We start from the raw sequence: 5,315 nt of genomic DNA on the forward strand, positions 1-5,315 counted from the left end.
CACTGGGAATGAGGTAGGTTTCCTTGATGACGTCAAGAGATGGCTAACATCGCAGCAATTTGAAATGAAGGATTTAGGAGTTGCATAGCATGTTCTTGGAATCCAAATAGTTCGAATATAAAATGCAAAATTCCAAAAGAGGTTTATTACCTTTTAGACATAGAATTCATTTGTCTAAGGAACAGTGTCCTAAGACACCTCAAGATATGCATCAGCAATCGAGAGCTTGATGTACGTTATGTTGTGTACACGCCCAAACATATGCTTTGCAGTCAGAAAAGTCAGTAGGTTCCAGTCCAACCCTGGATATAGTCATTAGACTGTCGTTAAGAACATCCTCAAGTATCTTCGAAGAACAAGGGACTATATGCTCGTGCATGGGTCTAAGGATTTGATCCTTACTAGATACATTGATTCTGATTTTTAGACCGATGTAAATTCTAGAAAATCTATTTTGGGATCAGCATTTACTCTTAACGAAGGAGCTATAGCATGGAGGAGTATCAAATAGAGTTATATTGTTGAATCCACCATGGAAGCTGAATACATAGCTACATGTGAAGCAGCCAAAGAAGCAGTATGGTGTAAAAAGCTCTTAACCAATTTGGAAGTGGTTCCAAATATGCATCTATCAATCACTCTATATTGTGATAATAATGGAGCAGTTGCCAACTCAAAAGAACCAAGAAGCCGTAAACGAGGAAAGTACATCAAACGTAAGTAGGATATGGTACACAGAGGAGACATGATCATCATACAAATAGCCTCAGAAGACAATTTAGCTGATCCATTTACTACAGTCCTCACGGCTAAAGTGTTTGAAGGTCACCTAATGGGACTAGAACTACGAGCGTCATAAATCTGGGACAAGCAGCAGAATTCATAGGTATGTAGATGCCCTAGTTTATTGTATTTATTCTCTCAAACTTAATATTATATATTTGTATATATTTAAATCCACTAGAGTTTTAGTCCAAGTGGGAGTTTGTTGGGAATGTCCTAAAACTCGCAGTTTGTAAACATTAAACATATTGTATTCACAATAATAATTCACAATAAAGATATTATTGAGATTTCTTTCAATAAAAGTGTTATTGAATTGCATTTATTCCTAAATCTAATAAACTAACTATGACTATAACATAAATACTTAAACTTTATGTAGAGACATAAAAAAGATCAAGTTTTAATATATAGCCAAAAAGATCAAGTATATGGATAGGATTAGGTATCTTATCCTGAGAACACTATGGATGTAGCCCACTTTGTATATTGATACAAACGATGTGATCCCAAAGTCATTCATATGGAGACATGTGAGTGGGGGCATCCTATGCAAAAGATATTTGCATAAGACTGGACCACGAACTAGTCACTTTTTCTTTATAACGATCGTTTACTGTTAAAACTGATTATTTCAATTCGATGACCTAAGGTAACTTGATCTTAATCATGAGCTAACTACGAACTTTTGTTTATTTGGGATTATCATTTAATCTGCATAGGTGAGAGTGATTCAATATCGCCGCTTAATAAGCCTCCCATTTTAAAGGTAAGATCGGATAGATAGCTGGGGACATAGTCTCGCATGACATAATTCACTTCCACCCGTCTTAGGATCAGCAGATAGGTTATTCCCTTAAATATTGACTCCTGGTCTTGAACAAAGGGGCCCCTCCCTCTCATGGCTGAGAAGGATTTGGTTTATTGGTTGGACCATAAACCAATTGTCCAATAGAGAATCAGTGGAGACTTAAGGAGCAAGATGTATTACAAAGGTAAAACGGTAATTTTGACCTAGCTGTGAATACGAACGATTTGTGAATGATTGACTTACTGATTATGGTTAAATCAAGTGAACAAAAATATATCTACAATGATGAGAGTGCAACTACTGAGCTATAGTGGTGTGTCTCGATAATTAATGAATATTGATTAATTCGGTTTAAAGAGTTTAGCTAATTAATCTCAAATCGTTGGAGTTCATGATCTGTAGGTCCATTAGCTCATAAAAGAATCAAACCTTAGAATAGCGTATTAAGAGAATTTGAAATGTTCAAACTCAGTTTAGGGTTTGGATTATTATATTTGATATAATTGATGTTTAATTATCGAATTAACATTACAATTTTAGAGAGTTGACAATACTTAAATATGATTTAAATATTTTAATGAGGTTTCATATTAATTTAATATTTGATATGAAATAATTGATTTAATTAACTATCCAAATTAGATTATTAAAATTTGAATTTATGAAATTTAAAATTGTGAAATTTGTTTATTATTTTTTGAATTTATGAAATTCAAAATAATGAAATGTGTTTTGAGAAATTCAAAATTGTAAAATTTATTTTATATTCAATTTAACCCAATTTCACATTTAAAATATTTTGATTAAATGGAAAGTGGGATGATCTCACATTTTCCATTACAAAAACCACCTCATGCCACTGAATTGAATGGAATATTTAAGTGGCATTTTTAAATTAATTCTGATTTGCATGGTAAAGAACTATAGATTGATATTTTGAATTCAATTTTGTGGTTAATGCAATGAGAAATCAGATATAGAAAAAATCTGTTTTTCTTCTCTACTTCAACTATAAAAAACCACATCAATTCCCTCTCAATTTGAGTTCTACCATTCAATCTAAGACCTGATATTAGTAGAAAAGACTCTTGTGGTGGTCCACTATAGAGATAGGAGAAGAAATTCGTGGTGGTTTCAAGCAACTAGAAGAATTCATCAAAGGTATTCGTTTGAAACTCTAATATATTAAAATCTATGAACATCCATGTTAATTGACTAAAATTAATGTAGTTAGAGTGTTTAGATCCTTAATTGCTTCTGCATGTTGAATGTCAACTCCATCCCTAAGTCCAATATGAGTGATAAAGATTAGGAGGAGATGGATTTAAGAGTTACAAATGCAATCAAGCTAAATTTGGTTTAAAATCTTCTTGCAAATGTGCTTGGAATTTCAACAGCCAAAGAACTTTCACAGAAGCTTGAAGCAATGTATCAAGCAAAAATCATATCAAATTGGTTATACCTGAAGGAGCATTTCACATGTTGAAAATGGTGGAAGGTACAAAAATCTCAGATCATCTGGCTATTCTTAATGACATTGTTTCTGAGCTGGAGGGGATAGGAGTGAAGATAGCATATGAAGATAAGACACTCCAAATCATCTGGTCACTTTATCTTTCCTAAGGACACATCAAACCGATCTTGACGTACGGGAAAGAAACTTTAGATTTTGTTGAGGTTACTAGTAAACTTCTGACATAGGAAAAAATACTGAAGAGTAAAAGGCATACTTCATAAGAGAATTCGATATTTGTAGCTAACAAATGTAAGAAGAAAGAGTTTGTGCAAAAAATGTTTGATGGAAATGTGGACAGTCTAAACACATGAAAAAGGATTGTCCTAAAAATGTAGGTTCGTCAAAAGGCACTGAGTTAGACGCTAATATCGCTTTTCTTGCAAGGGGAGATAGCAACCTCTTCTGAAGAAGACGAAAATCATCCTTGTGGTATGACCACTTTACCATTATAGAAAATATGATGTTAACGGCTCCACAAGTTTACACACGCGGCATTTACTTGATAGTTATGCAGGGTGTGTGGTGAAAGTTATGCTGATTGTTGAAGGACTTTTATAATATTATAGCCAGCGTGCCCATATTGTAATAACTGTCAAAGTATATCATTTTCTACTCATTATTTCAAGCTTTTGTCCGGTTATGAACAACATATCATCATATTTGTGATCATTTTTTCAACACCATGCAGGCATTATCTACAGGGACTTAAAACCAGAAAAATTTCTACTCCAAAAAGACGGTCATATCATCCTCACTAATTTCAATTTATCGTTTATGACATCTAAAATACATGTAAGATTTGTTTACTAGTTGAGAGATGTTTCCTTTCCTTCATTTTCTGTTAAGGTATTTGACAAAGCGTTATGCCTTTCTTGCAAACCATAGAATCTTCACCCCTGAGAAAGAGGACATGTAGGCATAAATCACTGCCGACGTCCGTCATCGAACCTATGGTAGAACTTAATTCATTATTGGAACTGAAGAGTATATTGCCCAAGTATGATCCATCTCAATCTTGATAGACAACTATAGCCACTCAATGTTAATAATTATCTCTCTTAATTTTTTTTCTAGGTTCATGTCATTTGTTTTTTTTTGTAGGAAATCAAGGGAAAAGGCCATAGTAGTTCTATTGACTGGTGGACTCTAGGTACAAATGCATTCTTATTCTTTCACACGAGATGTAGATGTTTATATAGATAAGTATTAAGTCCATAATTACGGGCCTTTTGACCCAAGGAGTTGGAGTTGGGAGAAGTGAAGTTGTGGACTCCACCTCTTGTTTGGTCTAAAGAGCTCGTAGCCCTCCCAACTAAAAACACATCAATTTTACATTTTATTAACTCCTTACATTATGGGTCTCACGACATCAAAAGTTCTCGGACTTTATTAATGTTCCTTACTCCAAACACCCCTCATTATCTAGTAAATTAGATGCCAATATGCACATTTTTGTTAAATGCGTAGAGGAAACTTCACAACGAAGGCAAATAAAACATTTGAAAGTTGGGGGACTGACATAGAACACAAAATAAGCATAAAAAAAAGTCAAAACCAAAGTGAAGAATGACTTATAAACTATTTGAATTGGTTAATGAGATAACATTTTCATTTAATGATTGATTTTCCAATAATTGGATGCATCACCAACATCCGTCAGGCTTTTTATTTGCCTTCTTTGATCATTCGATGCATGAAATTCAGGTATCATACGATATGAAATGCTCTATGGTCACACTCCCTTCAAAGGAAAAATCAGGAAGAAAACTTTTGTCAATATTTTGTATAAGGTGGAGGTGTTCAAAAAATTCGATGACCCGAAAAAACCAATCTATCCAATCCAACTCGTGCGGTTTGGGTTGGGTTATCAACTCATTTGGGTTGAGTTAGGTTCAAATGACTAAAAATTTTATGGGTTGGGTTATGTTTAAATAAATGAAAATTTTATGAGTTTGGTTGGTTCATGAGTTCATTCAATATAACCAAAACCAACCCGAATTTATTATTAACTCTAAAATATATTTTTTTTTATTACTTATAACACAATTATTTATACATATATTGATTTTAATTTTATTTAATTTTAATATTTTTTTTAATAATTTATTGTTCAACAACTAGTTTCTTTGCACTCTAGAAAGAAAATTTTCACTATATAAATTGAAATTGAGTTGTTAATCTTAATTCAATATATGAAAATTAAAT

Source organism: Benincasa hispida, chromosome 5 (genome assembly GCF_009727055.1).
Source record: "Benincasa hispida cultivar B227 chromosome 5, ASM972705v1, whole genome shotgun sequence".
Lineage (NCBI taxonomy): Eukaryota > Viridiplantae > Streptophyta > Magnoliopsida > Cucurbitales > Cucurbitaceae > Benincasa > Benincasa hispida.